General features: G+C 44.3%; 1 protein-coding gene across 2 annotated transcripts in view; it reads right to left on the bottom strand.

The window, feature by feature from the left end:
- cdh19 (cadherin 19, type 2) overlaps positions 1–24,369 on the bottom strand; it is a 171,733-nt gene that overhangs the window by 65,458 nt on the left and 81,906 nt on the right. The window contains exon 1 of one of the 2 annotated variants that reach the window (XM_079489455.1): positions 2,120–2,225. The exons of the other annotated variant lie outside the window; for it this stretch is intronic. The gene's annotated coding sequence lies outside the window, so the exon portion shown is untranslated. Of the gene's footprint in view, positions 1–2,119; positions 2,226–24,369 lie in introns of those variants that run through there. 2 annotated transcript variants of the gene reach the window in all.

Raw genomic sequence — 24,369 nt, 5'->3', positions numbered from 1 at the left:
GACGGAGTGCCTTGGATGGATTCCTTTTTTTCTTTTCAAGTCTGCAATTTACACCTTTGGGAATTATGCAGTACAACTTGAAGGACAGATACCTTTTTTGTCCATAAGTCTTTGCGTTTGTGTGTGCATAAGTTCCTCTCTCTCTTGCTGTGTTGCCAGTTGTGCAAGAGAAACAAGTGGCCAGGTCTATGAAAACAAGCACAAATGAAAATAGCTGATTTACAAGCTCACAGCGACACCTTGTGAGGTTGTACATCTGTTATTTAAAAACACATTGAGAATAAATCGAAATTTTTTTAAACATTTTAATTAAAAAAAGGCACAAAATATTTTCAGATGGTCGATGTCTGTGGAGTGGACAATTACATATTAATCTGGGGTTCCTTGATGTGAAGAAATGTGGGAACCACTTGTTTTAACAACATTAGGAAGCAAGCCTAAATAAGCAACTACTGTACACTTTAGAATCAAGCCCAAAAAACCAGCAACCAGCAACTACCAATCATTTATTTGCATGTGACTTTACAGAAAAAACAAGTCAAAGGTTGCTTATAATAAGCAGACATGGCAACACTGCACTGAAGGAAGCAAAGCACACACACAAGGAGCCCCGGTACCTTGGCGGGGAAAAAGGTGGATACATATTTATCCAATGAAAAGTATCAACAACAGCCTGTGACTACTAAACAGACACACACACCAAACTGAGGCAAGACCAGGCAAACGTCCATGCACTGAACGCATTGTGAATAATTCACTCACTTCTCCAAGGATGAAACAAACATGATAAAATACTTTTTTGGGCCGTAATGCCAGGATTCAGACCTCTAGTGACAGTGCCGTATTGAATCCGAAAAAACACAACGATTTTTTTCCCCCAATTATATGCAGTGTGAGTCTCGGAATGAAAAGTGAAATTGTAAAACATTGTTACAGAATCCCTTTAGCGTCCTTTTGTTTGAGAGTTCATTGAAAGCACATCCACTGTTCTGAGAAAAATATAATTTAGTTTGTGTCTCTGGCAAAGGAATTATGTAAAACAAGAATTAACATTTAAATAAATACATAATTCGCCTGCCAGCGATTCTTCGTATTTTTTTCCTTATATACCTTTCAAGTTGTCACAGATAGATATTTATCTCCTGTACGATCTGTAGATCTGCTATTTTCAAATGGTTGAAATGTATATAGGGCTGAAGTGGTTATACTGTACGTTTTGTAATAATAATCAAAATCTACAAAGTTGTGTCCGGGTATACAGTAGCTCAGTCGGTAGAGCTCTCGCCTTTGGACCACAAGATCATGGGTTCAATCCCGGGCACCGCCAACTACTATGAGTAGCATGGCTTGGGTACTGGGAGCTGATGGTAGGTGTGGCGCTCCACCTCAGCATCCATCTCCCAGTGGTTTATGGCACATTGTAACGGGGACAGACTCCATCTCCCAGGGGTCTATAGTGCATTGAAAATTGGGGACAGACTCCATCTCCGCACCCCATTCAACCGATAATCAAGAAAATGTTCGTAATCAGCACCTTAGAAATACCCCCAGTATGTGATAATCAACAGACTTGGAAATCTGGAAGATAAACTATGGGAGCGTTTGCGTTAACCCATGTTAACCCGCGTGGGCGGGTTAACATGCATTGAAAATAAGTCCTTGGCGGTCACTGTGTTAAATGCCATTAACAATGAAAGGAGAATTTATGTCATACGTGTCTGAGCAAATCGACATGTTACGTCATGATGATGTACGATGATAAGAGCGCCACTCACTTTCATATCTATGCAGAGCATTTATCATATATATTCAAATCTTATATTAGCTAATGCTAATGTGTAGACTTTTGTCCTGACACAAACATTAAATGCCATTGACAATGAATGGAGAATTTACGTCATATGTGGACGAGCAAATTGGCTATAATACCCTCACTTCACATGGGTGTGATTTTTTGTGTTTTCAGAAAACTGTTAGGATTCAGTAGACATTGGTAAAGAATCGGCCTCATGCAGCTCTCAACGGGTTAAATCAATTCCACATTAATTGTAACAACCTCTCGTTAACACCAACGTGTTAGCGGGACATCACGTCCCGACAAGGCATCCGACACACGCACCTGTTATCGTATAATCCTCTCCGTCTGCCCCGAGCCACTCGTCACCGACAGCTGCCAAGTGGGATCGTCACCAGGTGTCGGGAAAGCGCAATCTGCGTAACTCGCTCTGACGCTCAACAGCAATTCGAGGCACCACCACAATAAGCACAATAAGAAAAGACATGGTTCTGACTATGCGTAATTCCCCCCATCCAGTAGACCACCTCCCCCTTTTTTCCAGCTTCTCAAACTTCCCGGGAGTAGAACAAACAGTGGCCCTATTGTCTGGGCCGTAGCGTCTGAACGCAGGCGAACACTCGGGGCCTTCATTGCCATGCAAATAGTCAGACCACAGACTTAAACAAATGGATTTCTATCTTTCTCTATCCGCCCTCTCTGGCTTTCTCTCGCCTTGCTCTTTGCGAACAATCCCAGCACTTATGAGCGTGCTGCTGCTGCTACTGCTGCTGCCATCCATGGCAGGCTGGCCAAGCCATCCCCACTGTCTGTTTAGGGCCACTATTTCTGCTATAGTGGTCTAAGAAGGCAACAGTCTGTTTTCTGACATTCAAGCCCCAGGAGAATGCTCTCTCTCCATGCAATGCCTTGTCTTTGCATTGATGCATTTCTCAATGGCCCTCTTGTGACCTTGAGTTGTGACATCGCTTCGGTCTGGGGAGAGAATGGATCCTCCGAAGAGAGAGAGAGGGAGAGAGAGAGAGAGAGAGAGAGAGAGAGAATGTGTGAATACAGTGAAGGGCCCACATTGTCATGGCATTTTGGTCAAATAATTACCCGTGATGATCGCGCTCAGCCCCCCAATTACAATGCATAACGATCTTTACGACACCCATTTCATTTCCCCCTAATTCAGCCATCTAACCTTTTGGAAACGACACCCCAATGTGGATTTCATGACATAACCCAGCCAGGTCTTTCTCATATGCCACTGTGCAGTCAAGCTAAGCCCCAAGGTCTAATTATATTCCTAAACAATGCTAATAGATGCCGTCATTAAGAATCTTTGGAGAGAGAGAAAGAAAACAAAAATAGAGAAAAAGAGGCCGGGGTAGAAGAGTAAATCTCTTCCAAAGAAGTGGCTGTACTACGTATAGCCCTTCCGTGACCAGCCCAGCTATAGGGTGGAATTTGTTGTTGGGGGAAGGTTCACATTAGTTCTCCCTGTGAACTCCGCGACTGCCATTCTGGTTCCACATCAACCAGGGAAATGTCAGGGACCTGCACTGTGACATTTAAATCTCCCATTGTAGACCCTGTCTAATTGAACCTCCGCTCATTATAATGATAGAGTGCACGTTGGACCAGAACAACTGTAAGGGAACTTCACGGATGAAGCGATGAAGGTGGGCAGTTTTTTTTTGCCAGCTCATAGTAGTACGTAGGGTCATTTCTGGACACTGCCGTGACTGCCGAGAGCTAAAGGTCCGTTTCTCAGTGGATTTAATCTCTATGAAGGTTAAAAAAAGCAAATTGAGACGCTATATTTTTTAATGTGAATCCTGAAACGTAACAATTTTGGATGTATGAAGTTTCAAAATCTATCAGTAAGAACACATAATTTGTCTCTGACACTGAACACACCTAGTATAGTGTAGTAGTATACTTGAACACTGACCACGTTTACAGCCTGCCCCCCCCCCCCCCCCTCTTTCCAGTTCCATGCAGACCAAGAAGGTTAATTAGAAAATAATTAAAGGGGCTAAAGGTGAGCACACGTGTCCTTCGCAAGTACTGTACTTGAGTACAATATATAGTATTTCCAATTTTCTGTTTTACTTTTACTTACTTACTTACTACTCCACTTAACATCTCAGAGGCAAATATTACACTTTTACTCCATTGCAATTATTTGAAAACAAAAACATACGCACTTCAGGCCTACAGTATATACGGTATACATTTTGGCCATTTGAAAATAACCGATCTACAAGCTCACAATGCGATGTGACGCATTGTGAGCTTGTAGATCTGCTTTAAAAATATTTATTTTATAGCCTACATTTGAAAACTTGTGCAGAGTACTTTTTACATTTATGCCAATAGTTGTACTCACTTTCATTTGGATATTTCCAGACTTTTACCCTATTGGCCTAAATATATTTCCAATGGAAATATCCTAAAAAACAGGGTCGTATTATAATCGGGACTTATGGTACTTGTGACTGAGTCTTTCCTACATTGCGGTATTGATACTTTTACTTAAGTAAAACAAAAAAGGGAGTACTCTTCCCACCAGGGCCATAATTGGCATTCCATTCATTCCTCTGTGGTTGGAATTGATGAGGATGTCCCATTAAACATGTATGTTCCCCTTCCCCACACAGTGGCGTCCCTGGCCTTTGTCTCGGTGAGCCGGGGGAACAGCGGACAGGACACCTTATGACAAATAAGGTCAGTGCTGACACCGCCTGAGGTGGATCTCTCTCTCTCTCTCTCTCTCTCTCTCTCTCTCTCTGTGTCCTTCTTCTCTCGACAGCAGACAGCAGCATCTTAACCCCCGGTGCCTGCGTCATAACTCCGCCGCGCCAGCCTTGCATTTGTCAACTGCCTGGCAGGGCTGCACGTACGTATAACTCTCTCGGCCAATGGAGAGGAAATGGAATTTGGGTCAATTGTGGGGAAATTGCGTGGCCTTTTTACAAAAATGCTCTGAAAACAGGCCCGCTGAGCGGAGTGCAAATCTCTGCCAGCCCAAGAGGCATTGCCCTTACCTCGATGCACTTTGTGTTTGTGGGCATGTGATGACAAGTGTTTGGGGTTTTGTATGGCGCACAACTTGCCTCACTCAAGCCATGCTACTCATACATTAATTACTATTTTATACTATTATACTATAATATACTATTTATACTATACTTTTTAATTCAATTCAAAGTACTGTAGACCAGGACGTGAATGTATACAAAAAAAACAGATTTAGTTTTACACACCATTAGATGGTTAGATAGATTCTTTATTTATGTGTCATGCACCCAAGGCGCCCAGCCCACATGGACTTATAGGACACACCATACAAATCATTGCGTCAGTATTGCATTGTGTACATTATAATGTTCTTATTTTGATCATAACACCCAGTTACAAGGTTTTCTTCAGAAAATGACACTATGGCACATGGGGAGTCCACTAATAAACTCAAATGTTTTATTTGCAAAGACCCCCTTAACTCTGAGAGTGTGGTGGTGGTTCCATTTTTACACTCTCAGAGTTACAGACCTGTTATGGTCATTTATGGGTATCTATTCATGTGTTTCTGGTAATATTATTGTGGTTATAACACCGTATGATAGCCATAGGCCTGAAAATGGGGTCAAAATACTTTGGAAAAGCTATGGAAAAGTTTTAAAAATGCATTGCTAAAAATGTGTGTGAACCCTGATTTACCCTGAAATCAAATGGTCTAATTGTCATAATTGTATGGAAATAGATTCATAGTGGTGATGACACATTAGAATAGTTAGTTCTGTAATAGTTACGAGTGATCTGAATTATAAGTGTTATACAAGTCCCCATTTAGCTTGGGACCGCCAGCGTACATGCACGCACGCACGCACGCACGCACGCACGCACGCACGCACGCACACACAGGACCAGTGGTTCTAAAACTTTTCAGTCCTGGACCCCCCAAAATAATCATATTTGAGCTGGAGATCAACGACAATCCAGGTCTAGTCAGGCACGGGCGTGCGCACGAAACGAGCATGCATGCGACAATTGCACTGGGCCGCGGCCATGTAGGCTAAATACACTCGCGTTGTCAGCCCTCGACTTCTCCGCACGTACCAAAAAAAAAATGCAGGTCTCGTTGAAAATGAATGACTAGGTGCGTTAATCACTGCTCATCTGAAAGGACCTTTAACCATTTGGCTGAGAGGATTAATTAATTCATTCACTGTAATTCACACCAGGATTCCCCCCCGTTTTACACCTTATTTTGAAGAGTCAAAACCCACGACCAAATGTTACTTTTGTTACTTACACTGTGTGTGTTGTCGGACCAGATCCGGATCTACCGCTCAACGTTCAGAAAGGCTGACTGCGACGATTACAGCGTTGGCTATCGACCGGGGAATAAACCTTGTTTTGACCAAAAATGCCATCTGGGACAAGAAATTGGAGATATAGGCGATCAACAGAAACAGATGCACCAGTCGGACCAATGGAAAAATGAGCCGTCGGACTAGTGACATGGCATCTTGTCATCAATGTACACAGAAAAGTTTGACCAGATTTGACTGAGAGCCTGCCATCGCACAACCTCCAGCTTTTCACCAGAGGAGAAAAACGCTTTAATCCAAAATGTGTTAATAGCACAGGCACCTCGTCACATACTAGAGCATGTCTGAAATAAGTGTAGTATTGGCTTATACTGTGGTAGGAACCTTTGTATCTGGGCACGGGGGTTCCGGGGGACAGTTGAATAAAGCACACTAGTATTAATGCAGCATCGTGTTGACTCTCCGTCTGTATACAATATTACAATATACTGTGCATATATTAACCAACTCGACATGGTATCAGAAGTGGCCAGTATTGCGTGCCAGTAATAGCAAGTACTTTGGAACCCGCCGTTTGGTGTTTTGCTTCCGTGAATAGTAACGTCGTCGTTGTGTGTTATTTTAGCCGGCCGGCTAACGTCACGACAGCGCCATGAATCAGTTTCAAGTTCCCCCGCCGGAGAAGTTCTCGTTCAAGACGGTGGATGGCCGAAATGGATCAAACGTTTTGAAAGGTTTCGGATCGCATCAGGATTGGAGACGCAGGCGGACGAGAACCAGGTTAATGCTTTGATCTATACTATGGGAGAAGAGGCAGAGGACATACTTGTTTCACTGCATCTGACAAATGCGGAAGCTGCCGACTACACTACAGTGAAAGATAGGTTGGATGCCCATTTCATAACACGCAGAAACATGATTTTTGAGAGGGCCCAGTTTAATCAGAGACACCAAGAAGTGGACGAGACTGTGGACTGCTTCATAACAGCGTTGCATTGTCTGGCTGAACACTGTGGATACGGAGCCCTGCATGATGAGCTGGTGAGAGACAGACTGGTGGTCGGGTGTAGAGATAAGAAACTGTCTGAAATGTTACAAATGGACCCTAACTTGACATTGACAACAGCTGTTACCAAGGCTCGACAGAGTGAGCAGGTCAAAAAGCAACAGGAACTGCTAAAGTCTAATTTTAAAGGGGACATGATGAACACACAGCTTGACAGTGTATATGCCCAGCAGCGAGGTGGGGCTAGGTACAAGCAGACCAAGCCACAATTCTCACAGCCTCAGTCATTCAGGAAAACTGCACAGACAGAGCCCTTCAATAAGAGACAGTGTAAATGGTGCGGTGACACCAGGGGCCACAGCCAGCAGCAATGTCCAGCTAGAGAGGCTGTGTGCAACCACTGTAGGAAGTTTGGACACTACGCTAAGGTCTGCAGAGCCAGGACGGTCCATGAGGTGAACGTTGCCTCACTGTCACTAACAGAGGATTCGGAGGATGAAGCCGCATTCCTTGGCTCAGTGACGGCTGAGGTGGATGAAGGTCCATGGATGACAGAGATAAAAATGGACGACTGCAGTGTAGTGTGTAAGATCGACACAGGTGCAGATGTGACAGCAGTCCCAGAAACATTGTACAGCCAGGGCCAGTTCAATAGGCTAGAGAGAACATCAAAGCCTATATATGGCCCAGGGGGGATGCCATTGAAGGTAAAGGGCAAGTTCACAGCTACGCTCTGCAAGGGGAACAGACACACGGAGCAGGACGTTTATGTGGTGGAGGCGTTGGCCACACCATTGCTTGGCCGACCGGCTGCCACGGCCCTGCATTTAGTAGCCAGGTTGGATGCTGTCAGCCTGTGCTCAAAGGACACGGTGAGAGCCCAATTCCCCAAACTTTTCAGTGGTCTGGGGAAAATGCAGGGGGAATACAACATTGTGCTGAAGCCGGGGGCAAAGCCTTTTTCCCTCTCTACAACCAGGCGCATCTCCCTCCCTCTCCTACCCAAGGTGAAGGAAGAATTGGACCGCATGGAACAGCAGGGGGTCATTTCAAAGGTGGAAGCACCTACCGATTGGTGTGCGCCCATGGTGGTGGTTCCCAAGCGCACAGGGAAGGTCAGAATCTGCACTGACCTCACAGAGTTGAACAAATCAGTCATGAGGGAGAGACACCCGCTCCCCTCAGTAGAACACACTTTAGGACAGCTTGCTGGGGCCCGAGTGTTTTCTAAACTGGATGCCAATTCAGGCTTCTGGCAGATCCCTCTCTCCAGCGAGTCCTCCCTGTTAACGACCTTCATAACGCCGTTCGGACGATACTGCTACAATCGTTTGTGCTTTGGGATTTCTTCTGCACCAGAGCACTTCCAGAAGCGCATGTCTCAAACACTCGAGGGTCTGGAAGGCGTTCTGTGCCAGATGGATGACGTGCTCATCTGGGGTGGCACACAAGAGCAGCACGATGAAAGGCTGCATGCAGCACTGTCACGGCTCCAGGCGGCTGGAGTCACGCTAAACGAGAAGTGTGAGTTCTCCAAGAGAAGTATAAAGTTCCTGGGGCAGGTCTTGGATGCATCAGGGGTAACTGCTGACCCTGACAAAGTGGATGCTGTGAAAGCCATGACAGAGCCCGACAACATCAGCAAAGTGAGAGGACTGCTGGGGATGGTGAACCATCTCGGCAAATTCTTGCCCCATTTAGCTGAGAAAACCCGTCCACTGAGAGACCTGCTGAAGAAATCAAACATGTGGATGTGGGGGCCCCCACAACAAGAGGCTTTCAACCAACTTAAGAGAGAGCTGACGACACCCCCTGGCCTAGCACTGTATGACGCCAACGCTGAGACTTTGGTCTCCGCCGACGCCTCATCATATGGGCTTGGCGCTGTCCTCCTCCAAAAGACTGCAGCCCAGGAGTGGAGACCGATGGCGTATGCTTCGCGAGCCCTCAGCGGTACTGAACAGAGGTACGCACAGATAGAGAAGGAGGCACTGGCCTCCACGTGGGCCTGTGAGAGGTTTGCTGAGTTCCTCATCGGAAAAGACTTTCATCTTGAAACGGACCACAAGCCTCTGGTCCCCCTTCTTGGCTCGAAGAGCTTAGATGAACTGCCACCACGCATACAGCGCCTTAGAATGCATCTGATGAGGTTCTCATACACTATATCACATGTGGCAGGGAAGCACATTGCAACGGCGGATGTGCTGTCCAGGGCCCCCGTACGCAGCACGGCGGAGGGCCTGCGGGAGGCTGACATAAACCTCTATGCTGACTCAGTCATGTCGAGCCTGCCGGCTACAGAACGGAGGCTCAAGGAGATACAGACCCACCAGGATGACGACGACACACTCCGCCAGCTGAAACGCTACTGCATGGATGGCTGGCCAGATAAATTCTCAGTTGAACTCGAGTTCCAGCCTTTCCTGCCATTCTCAGGAGAGTTTACTATACAACATGGTCTACTGATAAAGGGGGAGAGGATTGTAATCCCCAAATCACTCCGAGCAGACATGTTGAGCAAGCTGCATGAAGGACATCTTGGCATCACAAAATGCAGAGAGAGAGCTAGACAGTCTGTCTGGTGGCCAGGCCTCAGTAAGCAGCTGCAGCAGTTGGTGGACACCTGTGACGTGTGCGCACGTGAGAGAACAAACCTTAGAGAACCGATGATGCCCACTGAATTCCCTACTAGACCATGGTCCACTGTGGGGGCAGATCTGTTTCAGAGAGAGGGCAAAAACTACTTGCTCATTGTTGACTATTTCTCAAGATACTTTGAAATTGCCAAGCTGGAAAAGACAACGTCTGAAGCTGTGATCGTGCATTTCAAGTCCATATTTGCCCGCCATGGCGTTCCGGCGGTGGTCCGATCCGATAATGCGGGTCAGTTTGTGTCTGAGAGCTTCCGCAAGTTTGCGCAGGACTGGGGCTTCAGCCAGGTGACGTCCAGTCCTCGTTTCCCACAGAGTAATGGGGAGGTGGAGCGAGCTATAAAGACAGTCAAAAAGCTCCTGAAGAAGTCAGGGGACCCCTATCTCGCTCTCATGGCCTACCGTGCTTCCCCACTAGCGAATGGATACAGTCCCACCGAGCTCCTCATGGGGAGGAGAATCAGAACACCTGTTCCAGTCATCCCGTCCCAGCTCGACCCGGGGTGTGTGGACATGGAAAAGCTGAAGGAGACAGAGCGAGCATACAGACACAAGCAAAAATGCAACTATGATCGACGACACAAGGCGCACAACATGTCTCATCTGCACCCAGGTGAACATGTGTGGATCAGAGACACTATGGAACGAGGCACAGTGGTCTCTGCAGCAGGTACACCCAGATCCTACATCGTGGAGACACCAGGAGGCACCCTACGGAGGAACAGGTTTCATCTCTCTCCAACCCCAGTGGCTCCGGAATCTGCTACAGGCCTATCTGACTCAGCGGCGGAGACAGACACATCAGCAGAGACGGACACCGGTCCATCAGCAGCAACATCGCCTGTCTCACCGGAGGTCCGGGGTCAGCATCAGCAGCAGCTGAGTCCAGAGGTGGCGGGCCGATACCCATCCAGAGTGAGGCGACCTCCAGGGTACCTACGTATGTATGTCACCGAGTGAGCATGGGGCAGAATAATCCCCACACCAAGTAGGAGTGTGGGCAGTCTACCCCACACTTCATTAAAAAAAAAAAGAAACACTCGCACACACACTTTGAGATGGGACGTTGAATTTTGTTTTTTGTTATTGAATTTCCCTACTGTTGAAACCGTACAAAAAAGAAAAACTACTGTGTTATGGTGAAATTGTTTCTTTCCAAGTAAAAAAAAAAAGAAAAAGGAAAGAAGAAAGGTTGTTTATGAAGAAATATGTTGAACTGTTCTGACTGAGTATTGAGTTAAAATGTTTACTGTTCAGACACCTCCAGGAAAGAGACTCTATCCCAGAAAGGAGGATGTAGTATTGGCTTATACTGTGGTAGGAACCTTTGTATCTGGGCACGGGGGTTCCGGGGGACAGTTGAATAAAGCACACTAGTATTAATGCAGCATCGTGTTGACTCTCCGTCTGTATACAATATTACAATATACTGTGCATATACAGTATTAACCAACTCGACAATAAGTGTCAGAGCTGAAGTCGACATGTAAATATGAAATAAATGCTTAAACATGTAGCTAGGTGTAATGTTAGAGTCCACAGAAGTGAAGCTTTCAAGCCTGTTTTCTCAACTCGCTGTTTCCCTGCATTCCTCTATAAGCCATATCTCCATAACTGGTGGGTCAAACTGAACAACCAATATGTCAATTTGAAGCTATGATTCCCTGCTTTCATATGACATGAAAAAACGAAAATTAAAAAAAATCCAATGGCAGTCCTTCAGTCAAATTTGGTCACAAATGTGTCCCATGGCAAATACTAGAACTAATGGAACTAATTGAAAATGGCAGATCTACAAGCTCACCATGTGTTGCGATGGAACGCATTGTGAGCTTGTAGATTTGTTTTCATTCTTTTTTTTAAACGTGTGAGTAGGCCTACTTTCTACTTTTGGTACCATTACATTTTGATAGCAATACTTTTACTTTAACAGGGTATTTTCTACATTACAGTGTTGATACTTTGAGTACTTTTTCCACCACTGCCAATAATAAACTAAGCTATACTGTCCGTCATAAACGCAGCACAATGGCCCGGGCGGCTGGTGTAGCTGTCTGGGCACCTTGGCTGGTAATCCAGTCTGGCAGTGTGCCGCAGGTTCGACTCCCGATCCCGGCGGCCTTTACTGCATGTCACCCCCACATCTCTCTCCCCATTTCCTATCAGCCTATACTTTCATCTATCCCTCTATCAATAAAATAAAATAAAAAGGCGAAAGCCAAAAATATATATATAAAATCACACCCGTGTGAACTGAGTGTGATTAGCTCTCATTAGCAGGCAACAGCACAGCACTATTTCTCTGTTTCTGGCACGACAGCGCCCCTACTGGTACTCATGAGTCACACATGAGTCACACACAAACATAGGTTAACACGAGTCACATAGGTGTCACACGGACACGGACATTGCTGTTCCTTGGAGTGGTTGCACCACTCAAAAACATAAATAAAATAAATAAACGCAACACAATACAGCACTTGACCGGGCTGACCTCACCACTTGGCATTGGCACAGCAATACTGTAGATTTCTCCAACAAACAAAGGCAACAACTACGTCAATGTGATGCCGAACGCTCTTGCACCGAAGCGGTGAGCCTTGAAAAGTAACGGCAGTCAAAATGAAAGTGTTTTCTCTCAACAGTGCCATCACAAATCATTCTTTAATCACTTGTATGGTTATGGTTGCTCCAACACGGAGCCAGCCAACTCGGCTCCCTACAGCTTTATGCTTTCATCACCTCGCAGTGATAAGTGATTACCCTGATATAGGGCATTTGAAGGTGACGCTTTCTTTAACAAAAAAAAAGTTTAATGAAAGCAAAAAGATTATGAAACTCTCCTATTCTATCCGGCGTGCGGGGACATTTCGCTGCAACGGGATCAGGGTGATGAGAGATACTTTTTTGTTTATTTATTGATCTTAAAATATGGAGATAAGCAGGGCTACGGTGCCACGGTTTAGAGCGGGAGGACGAGATCACAAAAGGCTTCGCAGTCGCCTGACACTGTACTGTAGCTCCACTGCTGTTGTCCTCATGTAACCCATTCCTGTCACAGGTCTTAAAAGGCACCCTGGCTAATAAGACAAATATGCCTTAAAACATTATACTTACCCTCTACAACCAAAATAAAAACACCTCAAATATTGTATTTCTTTCATAAATAAGGGCGTGTTCGGAAATAGCGCACTGAGCGCACTGTGCAATGCAAACTAAAAGGCGAGTGCGCTCCGGTGCGGTATTTCCGAACGCGCCCAAAATAATCTTTCACTCAATAGGGACTGCTCCTGTTGCAAGTTGATGATGTCATCGGTCCATATGGTCTAGCCCTATGGAATGTATGGAATGCATATGCTAATAAAAATCAACTTCAATACTTCCTAAGGATAATATGAGCATCAAAGCAATATTTTAAATACTTTTTATTAGCACGTGCATTCCATAATATTCCATAGGGCTGGGCCACACATGGACTTATGACAACTTAACTTGCGACAGGAGCAGTCCCTATTGAGTGAAGGTTTCTCTATTTATGAAAGAAATAAAATATCTAAGGTGTTTTTATTTCTTTATTTTAGTTATAGAGAGAAAGTATAATGTTTTAAGGCATTCTCGTCTTATTAGCCAGGGTTCCTTTTAATGAACTGGTGGGTGTGTCCACAAAAACAAATACTTTTGTCAAAAGTCTCCATCATTAAGTCATTATTTACTCACTTTACTGCCAGTGTTTTACTCATCTTTCGAGATCCACCAAAAACTATTTTCAACGTGGATGTAAACAAAGAATATGACGTTGGAAAGACGAGTCTCTCTTCTTCCCACCGGAAAAATAGTTTCGGTTAGTTATTGGCAGTTGAATATGGCTTGTTTTCACCAAAAATGCAATCTGGGAAAATAAATAAGAGATAGAAGCATTTTTTTTATATCACGTGATTTCCGGCATCTTCTCTGGAAGTCATAGCATCATTCATAGGTTGGCGAAGAGCGCCCTCTAGCGCAATCACCAGCTGACGTAGATCTACGGCTGGCAGCCAAGCGTTGGATTTGAGACTGGCAGTCATAAGTATGCCTGGTTTGCCTGGTGGGTGGTGATAGCCTGGCGCAGCCACACTAAACCCGCCCCTATTGCATATATGCCCCGAGGCAGCCCAGCGCAGTGGTATATTAGTATCGCAACGCGAGGCTAGGTGGTGATGGGTGGTAATCTACCTGAACTGAAGCCGCACCCACAGCTGTTGTTGTATGATAAAGGGGGAGTATGATAGGGGACGGGATGATATTGTGATGTCACTATAGCACTGTTCTTTTTTCATTGGCACGTTTGACTGTCAAGGTTTCAGCCTCCAGGAAGAAACCCTAAATACAAAGGGACGACATCATTGCACATAAAAACCACACCAAGGGGTCTAATGAAGTACTGTCACCTCATAAACACAGCATGAAAAACTTGAAAAAAATAAAAAAATCACGGCACTCCATCTTTAAGACAAAAAAACACTTGTTTTGTCTGTGTCCCTGCTGGCTGCATGGCTGCTGCTCTTCCAGGCAGACTCAGGCTCTAGTAGTTAGAGGACGTTGTCAGGACACGGCCGCTTATACATGTTAATGTCGCCCCCCGTTTTCCCCCTGATCCCGCCGCGGTTAGATTGATGGCTCAGCACTAGCTTCCCATTGATCAAGCCGACACAATCTGCGTCTCAAATGAACCCGGAGGCCAGAGGGATTGTGCATTCTTTCCAGGGGACCCCGACCGGCGCACGCACAATCCCCTCGGGGCATGACAGTGTGGTGTGGTGCGGCGTGGCGCGGCGTTCGGATCGATTGTCTTTCAACTTATTTGTGTAAATACTCTTTTGTAACCTTGTGGATTTATCATCTGTGTGACCCCAACTGTGTGTGTGTGTGTGTGTGTGTGTGTGTGTGTGTGTGCGCGCGTGTGTGCGTGCGTGCGTGCGTGCGTGGGGGAGAAGGATATACGCGATTACAATACATTGTACCACGTTGTGGGCCATGTATGCAGGCATGGAGCCGCCCCAGTGGTGGAAAGTAACTAATGCTGTACTGTTCTTTTCTCTTTTTGGAGCATTTCCAATTTTCACTCCACACTAACATTTCAGAGGCGAATATTGTACATTTTACTCCCCTACAAATATCCGAACACTTTAGTCACTAGTTACTTTGCAGATTTAGATTATTATTATCATGCATTAACCACTTCAGCTCTGTGTGTACTTAAGCTATTTGAACATAGCCGATCTACAAGGTCATGACGTGTTACTCTGGCGACGCGTCGTGAGCTTGTAGATCTTGTATTTCCACATTGTGCTATAGCGATACTTTTAAAACATGTGAGTGTAGGACTACTTCTAGCACTACTGGACACACCCCAGCTTGTAATTTTTCCCCCCGATCTCATCAAGTCTGGAGAAGGATTAAGGGAACGCTGAGAATTAATTATGCATTTCATCAGTATGATGGATACCACACATTCAACTCGAAAGCATAAGATATTTCCCCCGAGAACAGAGAGAGGCGTCTGGTCTCTCTATCCTTGGCTATAGTGGAACCTTTGAGAAATACCCTCAGCTCATCTCGCTATCAGCAGATGAAAACTGTACGGACATTAAAATGGAAAATGGTTTTAATATTCTCTCTCTTCCGATGGAGATGGATTAAACTCTTACACGTCTGTGGCCTAGATCACTAGAAGATTGTTACAAATAGGGCTCCAATCGGCTGGTTGATCATCGTTTGAATCAGGATTTTTGACTTTTCTTTCGTTGAAGTGGAGACTTTTAGATTACACCAGCATCATATATGTATACCCTTGGGTCATCACCATGCACGTTGGCTTGTAGTAGAGTCACAGACTAAGGTTCTGTGACCATCCTCTGGGAAGGATGTTTTGATGATTGATTTGACCTCTATGTATGGACCCTTTATAAAAGATTTAGCCATTTTTGGACAGAATTCCATTTTTGCCACGGACATACAAAATGAGCCGACAATAATATCACCAGAAACACATAAAGAGCTAGCCTTGAATGACCATGACAGGTCTGTAGCTCAGAGTGTGCACATGGAACCAAATGGACCCTTACAGGTCAATCTGGTTCCATTTGTACACTCTCAGTTATGGCGGTAGTGGACTCATACTGTAGCATAGTGTCATAGTTAACACTCCCATCGCCCAGGACGAAGTTCTTTGTTATTTCTATTAGTAACGCCCGACGCCCAGGACGAAGTATTGTCCAAAAGACAAAGTTTATTGATATTTCTTTTATTTATAATGGGCTTCGGTGGCAACGAGGGCCAAAACTGGTGTTCACCAGGGGGCACTGAATGAGTTAAATAACTCTGAGCGATTAAAGTGTTAATAGCCTGCCCTATATCAATAGAGCGTCGCAGTCCCGCCCCCTTTCATGACGACGCCCAGGAAATAATTCCCAATGCATTTTTCCCATAGACATTTCAAAAAGTATTTATTTAAAGACCTTATAAGCGTCGTACAAAGCCAACTGGAGTTGTGACAAATCATGACAACAAACACAATATTTTGGACCAAACAAATAATTACAAAGAATAAAAACAACAAAAAAAGTGTTGTAACCTGCTGTTTTTCTAATTCTTTGTTTGGCCCAAAACATTGTGTTTATTGTCATAATGTGTCACAACTCGAGTTGTCTTTTTACGCAGCGAAAAAAGTCTTTAAATAAATACTTTTTGAAAAGTCTATGAGGAAAATGAACGGGGAATTATTTTCCGGGTCTCTCGAGGGGGCGGCACTGCGACGCTCTATAGGGGTGTAACAATATATTTGAACAGCGATTCGATACATGCAGGCATAAAAAAGCATGTAAAAAATCACACCCGTGTGAACTGAGTGGTGCAACTACACATTTATTGTTATAGTTACTGTACATTAGAACCAGGAAAGCATCTGTGTCATAAGTAGTCTCAGTGACGTCACATACTAACCATAGCAACCATGCTCACCCGTACAGGCACAAACACACACGGGTACTAACAAAGCCAGTTGTTGGAGTGGTTTGCACCACTCAAAAAGAGAAAGGAGCATAATTAATTGGTGATAAGTACAGCAACTGCATGTTAAACATACTGTTGCACAGCCACATACTCAAACCTATAGAGCTAAATATTACAATCTTGCTCTGCCGACTATGTATGGAGTTGGTCCACCGGAGCCGTCTTGGGTTAAATGACTGGCTAATGGACACTAATTCCACAGTTGTGGTTAAGAGGAATGTCAGGGCTGGACTGCGGCCCTGACATTTGGCCCAGACCGGCCCACCACAAAATGGCATGCAGATAGCAGATACATACTCTACCGCTCCGTTCCGTCGAGGCACACACAAACAAACATGCCCTAATACCACTTTTACTGAAAAACCTCCCTCCATGCTCTGATAATTGCCGTAATGATCTTTTTTTGAGTGGTGCAACCACTCCCTTACGGAGCTATGTGTGTGTGGCTGGGTGGCTGGGTGGCTGGCTGGCTGGGTGGGTGGCTGGGTGGGTATGAGCATGAAACCAGCATGGCTGTTTTTCACCACCTGTGCGCAACCTAACACACACACAAACACACACGCACATATTAACTGTATATATGATGATTTCGGGTGTGCCAGTACAGTGCAGTGACAGTACAGTACAGTACAGTAGAAGGTACAGTAGAGGGACCCCCACATGGTAACTCTCATTTCTCTACCGTTTCGGACGTGGGGCGGCTTGCCGGAACCGGGCCGGCACCCTGGCCATGGTCCTGTGGGTCTGGAACTTCCGGAGACCCCCCGGGGACCCCCACACGGAGTTGCACCACTCACTTCACACGGGTGTGATTTTTTTTTAAATGTATTGGTCGATCACCGGTCATATGTGGGCCGACCAATGAACAGTGGGCAGCCCATGCATGAATCTGTCTTTCATACCCTGTGGTATAGTCACTAGTCGGGGGTCATGTGAAAAGGTGACCTTCCAGACAACTGTTTTACATAACCATCTGGCTACCTCACGTACTGTAAGGCAACACAATACACAGCAATTTACAACTTAGGCATAATATTAGCAGACGCTCTCCAGAGCGACATTCAGTAAGCAAGGTTACAACACGTGGTAATACATCAAATGCATAGACAGTAACCTAGGATCATAGGTTAACCAATAACCAGTCACCAGTCTAAACAGTAGAATATCGAAACATATATTATTGTACATTGAAACTATACACACTGATAGGATGCCAGGTCAACAAATTAACCTGGCATCTGTCATTTATCTAAATTATCACTGCAACAGCTTGCAAGGTTGTCAAGGCAACGCGTTTTGAGCTCGAAGATCAGCTATTTTTTTCTATATTTGAATTTAAATGCTGAATTATTTGCTATTTTTAAATTGGAAAGTATATTTTTTGTATTATTTCATTTCAAATGCATTTAGTTATAGTTATGTTAACTTTATGAACTAAATACAAACACATTGGACATTAAAGAAAAGACAATAACATTTTAATACTAGGCATTAAGTTACATATTTAGAATAGTAAGTAATTAAAGCGGTCTTGTTTGAACCCATCTTTTTTTTTTTATTATGTTTTTTTTGTGGCTTTCGCCTTTTATTTTATATATTTTTTATAGAGGGACAGACAGTAGGCTGACAGGAAATGGGGAGAGAGATGGGGGGGGGGATGACATGCAGTAAAGGCCGTCGGGATCGGGAGTCGAACCCGCGGTACACTGCCAGGCTGGATTACCAGCCAAGGTGCCTGGACCACTGAGCCATGGCCCAGGCCGTTTGAACCCATTTTGGGTTAATGCACAGTCGTAGCGCGGCACCGAACAGCTGAAATCAATAATACATCAGTAGTCTGATATTAACCTGCAGGCTGGTGGTGGCCGTATGAGGCCCCCGGGCCGCCAGTTTCCCATGTATGGTATAGGTGTCGTGATTTATGACCTCCTAGCTGCTTAGGGTCGGATCAGGCTTGGGGGGTGCCATATCTTTGGTTGCTTTGTAGGCCAACATCAATGCACACATTGACTTCCAACATAATATGTTGTAAATTAATGGCAATATATATTCCCAAACCGTTCGAGATGTCCTTTATAGCCAGTACCGTAGGGCAATTAGTTTAGAGTGACTTGACAGTAATGCATAATACATTGTTTTAGACATTGTTATGGGTTTGCATTATTTATAGGGTCACACTATGGCGACTGTTATGTCTATGCATGTCAGTTCAAACTGTAAATAAACATGAAAATTGACATTCAGAACGCGGCAGTCAGCCCATTATGCAAATGATGCATTCGACACTTCCAGGTATATGCAAAGGCTAATCTCTGCCTGGGAGGCATTCCTGCAGCAACACACCTATTAGGCATACAACATTTTTTGAAGTGTCAAGAGAGTAGCAAATACCGTATGTTTTATTTTATATTATAAATAATCATTTGTAATTGTTTCATGGATTTAGTATGTACTGTACTGTGATTATTTTTTCGGAGGAGAAAACGCACCCCCAGTGCCCACAGTGCCGTGAGGAATCGAACCTGGGAACTTCTAGCTGTGAGGCGACAGCACTATTGACTGTGCCACGATGCTCCCTACTGTGCTTATTATTATTTATTTTTTATGTGTTTTTTTTTGTGGCTTTCGCCTTTATTTTATATTTTTCCTGGAGGGACAGACAGTAGGCTGACAGGAAATGGGTAGAGAGATGGGGGGGAAGACATGCAGTAAAGGCCGTCGGGATCGGGAGTCGAACCCGCGGCACACTGCCAGACTGGATGACCAGCCAAGGTGCCTGGACCGCTGAGCCACGGCCCAGGCCTACTGTGCTTATTTTTAAAAGAAGCAGCAACTCAGCACTCCAGTGGCACAGTGGTAAAGTGTCTGGCTTTGTCGAGTGTCTCAAATGCAATTGGCCCGTGTTCGGGGGAATTGTCAATGCACGCAATCCAAGACAAAAATGGCAGTACTCACCATTTCCGTTTTACTTCCGGTAACTGGTGCGGGAGCAACACAAAAAAATAACAAGATTAAATATCCTAACAAAATATAAAACACTTTATGAACCCAATAGGGGATAAAACGGGTTGTGGTGACCATCTGTCTAAGGGAGAATATTTACCTCCGCCTTTGGCCTCCTTAAAGGTGGATTTTCAGGCCTGTTTAACCCATTTTGGTGTTAGCATTATGTTATGCTTTAGCTATTGAAAAATAGCAGATCTACAAGCTCATAGCGCGCCACCGAGTGGCGCACTACGAGCTTGTAGGTCTGCTATTTTTGAAAAATCGAAGAACGACTGACATATAAACATAGCTTTTTCAGAAAACTGTCAGGATGTAGAAGACATTTTTAGAATCTGATCTCAGGTCAAAATGGGTTAAAGGAAGCCAGTGATCTGTGTTTTTTTGAGGGATGGGGTCAGGGCATTCCACACTTGGGTGGCAGTGCTGTAGAAGGAGACAATTTGAACGCCAAACCTTTTACTTGTAGCAGACTATTTCTCCATGGTGGTATTGGTATAAAATAAATACAAATAAATGTTAGTACTTCTTGAGGATGAACCAGTAGTCAGTCAGAGTTTGTTTAGCAGCCGAAAGTCACTCTGGTACACATCCTGTTTTCACAGCCATATAAGCCTGCCAGTGTGTCAGCAGCATCAAGCAGTTTTTATTTATTTATCTTTTTCTTTTTTTTTCCTTTTTAGGAACCACAGGAAAGAATAGTTTTGTGATGGAGCTGTGCCTGCTACACAAACAGAACTCCTGCAACCTCACAACATCAGAGATATGACCATGGCCGGTCTTGACTGTGCAATATTATGTGAGGCTGGAGATGTACTGTAGCCTAATAGCCAAAACGGAGAAGTTTAATTGCAACGTTTTGGGGAGTTTAATTAGATTTTATACCGCATATACTGTAGAGCTTGGTTTTAGATAATGTAATCTTCACGCTCAGAATAAATAATGTCACTATTATTTTCGACAAAGCCACCCCGTAAACCCTGGCTGTTCATAAATATATGATAATAAAAGTATAATTTCAGTAAACACAGATGGAGTAGGATAATTCAACTATTCATGTGGCTCTTTGTGACAGTAGACCTCATCTCATTACAGTGTTTTTCAGTAAACCAAACATATTGTTAATCCGTTGTCATTGGTGAGAATATTAGGGGGTCCTCAGAGTTACTACAGAGGGGTAGGCCAAATCTTTTTTTGCGATAGGATTTTAATCACTTGAACCCTAGCGTCCCGATTCTGGGGAGAACTTTAGCCAACAAGTAACAGATCTACAAGCTTGAAGCACGGCACGACATGACACACTATGAGCTTGCATATCTGCTATTTTTGAATAGCCACATTATAAAGTAATGGTTGAAGTACCCAAATATGGGGAAATAGCTTTGGCAAGGCTTACCTTTGCTTCCACCCAGCTGTGGCAGACAAATAATTAATAATCTTTATCCCACGATTTTGTAACCCATTTTGTTCACCCAGTGTCAATTGTCTAGTGTAATCCTGGGCGGTATACACTCCCTCTGCCATCATGGGGAGAGCAACGGACTGACCTCATGCTTCCTTCAAGGCATGAGGAGTCCAAGCCACTTCTTTTCACCTGACAGTGGGGAGTTTCCCCGGGTTGGCCGCAGCGCGTGGAAGGAACACGTTATTCCAACCAGTTCCTTTCCCCTCCATCAGGTGCCCCGGCTGACCAGGGGGAGGCAGTTTAGAGACCAGGATTACTGCATGTTTGTTTTAGGGTACCTAGGGGACACAGGTTTAATGGGTTAATCAGTGACTTATTGGAAGAAGTAAAAAAAACGGGGATCCTTGAAATGATGAAAAAGGACTGTTTATGCCCCATTAGAACTACCGCGATTAGCACTCGTAATATTGGAGCATACAACATTCATTGTGTCTCAAATGAATCATGCGTGGATAACAGTTATTGATCTCGCTCTCTGCACGGTTCATAGGTTCATGTTCCCAAAACTAATAGCACTGTCCTTTCAGTCACACTGAATAGAAGAACTGTTCAATATTATATTTCTGAAGGCTGAACGTGGAGTCAACAGTAAACAACGTAATGCGATCCCGTATAACTCCAGCCGAGAGGTGAACTGCAACTTTTCTTCAGAGTCCATTATCCCTGTGGGGTGCTGCATGGGCCGCCAGACGTCAATCTGAATAATTGAAATGGAGCTTTCAATCTCTCTGCGGCTGATTGAGGGCAGAAGGATGCAGAAGAGTTTGAGGAGGAGGGTCTTAAGAAACAGAATGTCTATCACGCTTGCGAGGAAAACGACTTTTTTTGTGTTCATAGATAGATAACTTTTTTATCCCGCAGGGGTAAATCAGTCGCCTATACAGCAGTTAAGGTTACAGCTTACATGTAAGTATAAGAACAATAAAATGTACTGAAAATAAAATATATAACTGAAGATTATAGGCATATATTTGCAGCTTAGTACAAAATCCTTGTAATTTGCCAATTGATTAAATCCAACTTTGTACTCAAGATTATGCAGACCCTATAGCTGCTTAACAAGTGAAGATCAAGGGAAAAATGGATTGGACAATATTCCCCCGTGTTGCTGCAAATCTTTTAAATCCTGGTTTTAATTAGTACAATTCTAGCACAACCAAACTATACAACGCTGAATTGGTTTTACTATGAGGGAAGTCCAAAGGTTTAACACAGCACGACTTCATGGGCGTCACATCCATACATGGTGAGTACGACGCGACACCCCTACTCTCACAAATCTCCCCGCTCCCCACTTTGACCCGTGGATGTTATTATGATCCCACCGCAGTTAGAAAAGCCCTGCTGTGATTGGCCAACTCACTTTCCCCTATACGAAAGTCTATTGGCCACATGATTGTGTTCAATTTAGGTAGAAAAGGATGGTAAAAAAAGAAAAAACAAAAAATTAATTGCACGCGCAATGCAATGCATGTAAATCCCCCCCCCCCCCCCCACCATCACCCCCCCACCCACCTTCACATACTCTATGACAGCCCCCACCAGTAGCTCCCAAAGCATCCTGGGAAAGCATCTGTGTAATTTTAGATCTTACCAAAGATCTTTAAATGATATCTTTAAAGTGAAAGAGTTGAACTCAAATCTTGGCTAATCGGTAGCGTATCAAAATGGCATATCGGTACCGAACCGATCTAAAAAATAATCCGGATTTCACCAATATTGATGACGTAATAATGTAATATATCAGCATCGGCCGATATGAGATCGGCATCAGAGATCGGTCATGATTTCAATACCCTGCATGCATCTCTCTACAACACAGATATTTTAAATTGCAGCCTCAGATCTTAATGGGTTAAGTCCGCAACACTGGGCCTACCCCCCGTTGTGATGTCCATCAGCGTATCGATCCAAGGCTTCTTATCAAGCAGGGTATCTGAAGCCAACAGAGTGGCAGAGATTGGCTTTGCAAAATCTCTCTATACGGGCCCTCTTCTAACCTTGCTTCTGATGCGTCTGAACCGGGTGTTGTGGAATCAGTGGAATCAGTCATTGTCCCCACACAGTCTTGGTGACATAGGGGACGCTGGCGGCGAAGCTAATCCCTGTGGGGTTATCTTATCACATGGCATCCTGAGCCTCTACTGCATTGTTCTTCAATCTTTAAAGATGGGGTGTCATAGTTTTGTACTTTTTCTGTTTTGTATGTGTTCTATGGCAGTGGTTTTCAACCCTTTTCAAATCAAGGCCACATAAAAACGTTTTAACAATAAAAAGCGGCTCACGGCAATGTAGTCGTTATGCCAATTATTTCTTCCACACACACATTGCTGTCTTGTCACTGCTGTCGTATCCTATTGGCTCACCTGTCAGTGAGGAGCCCTCACTGGGAGGACATACTGGTGTATCCTATTGGCTCACCTGCCAGTGAGGAGCCCCCACCGGGAGGACGTACTGTTGTACCCTGGCAATAATTATTGTTTTTTATTTGCTGCTTTCTTTTGTTTTAGCATTTTGACAGGGGGACGGACGGGGGCATTTGAAAAAGTGGCTAAATGTAGTGTATTTTTATTTATTTTAATAAGAATTTGGGCGATTTCTTTATTGTTATATTGCTATAGTCCTACTAGACCCCAAGAAATTAAATCTGGCCACAGTAGTTTATTTTTCTGTGGGTCTGAACAAACACCTGGAATCCCTGTCAAAAATAGCTAAAATCGTCAAAACGAACGAATGCAGCAAATGTAAAAAAGAATTAAAATAACTCTCATCTTTTACTTTCTCTAATAACAACCTAAAACATGAACCTTGGTTGAAAAAAAACAAACTTGTCCTTTAACCTCCTTCAAGTCAAAGACATTGTAAAACACTCAAATTTACTGCACTCGCACAATCAAAAAGCCAAAGTGCACTTGTTCTATACTGCCATTTACACATCAGCTGGAGTGAGTGGCCCGGTCTGGCAGGGTCTGCGAAGACAGACGTCATGAGCTTGGCATAATTATGTTCTTTCATCAGCCAGACGGACACTCCAACCACTGTGGCGTCGCAGCCCAGTGGTGATTTCATCTGGTCTG

This window comes from Electrona antarctica (genome assembly GCF_951216825.1).
Source record: "Electrona antarctica genome assembly, chromosome: 20".
NCBI classification, from domain to species: domain Eukaryota; kingdom Metazoa; phylum Chordata; class Actinopteri; order Myctophiformes; family Myctophidae; genus Electrona; species Electrona antarctica.
This window is presented reverse-complemented; position numbering and strand designations above follow the sequence as displayed.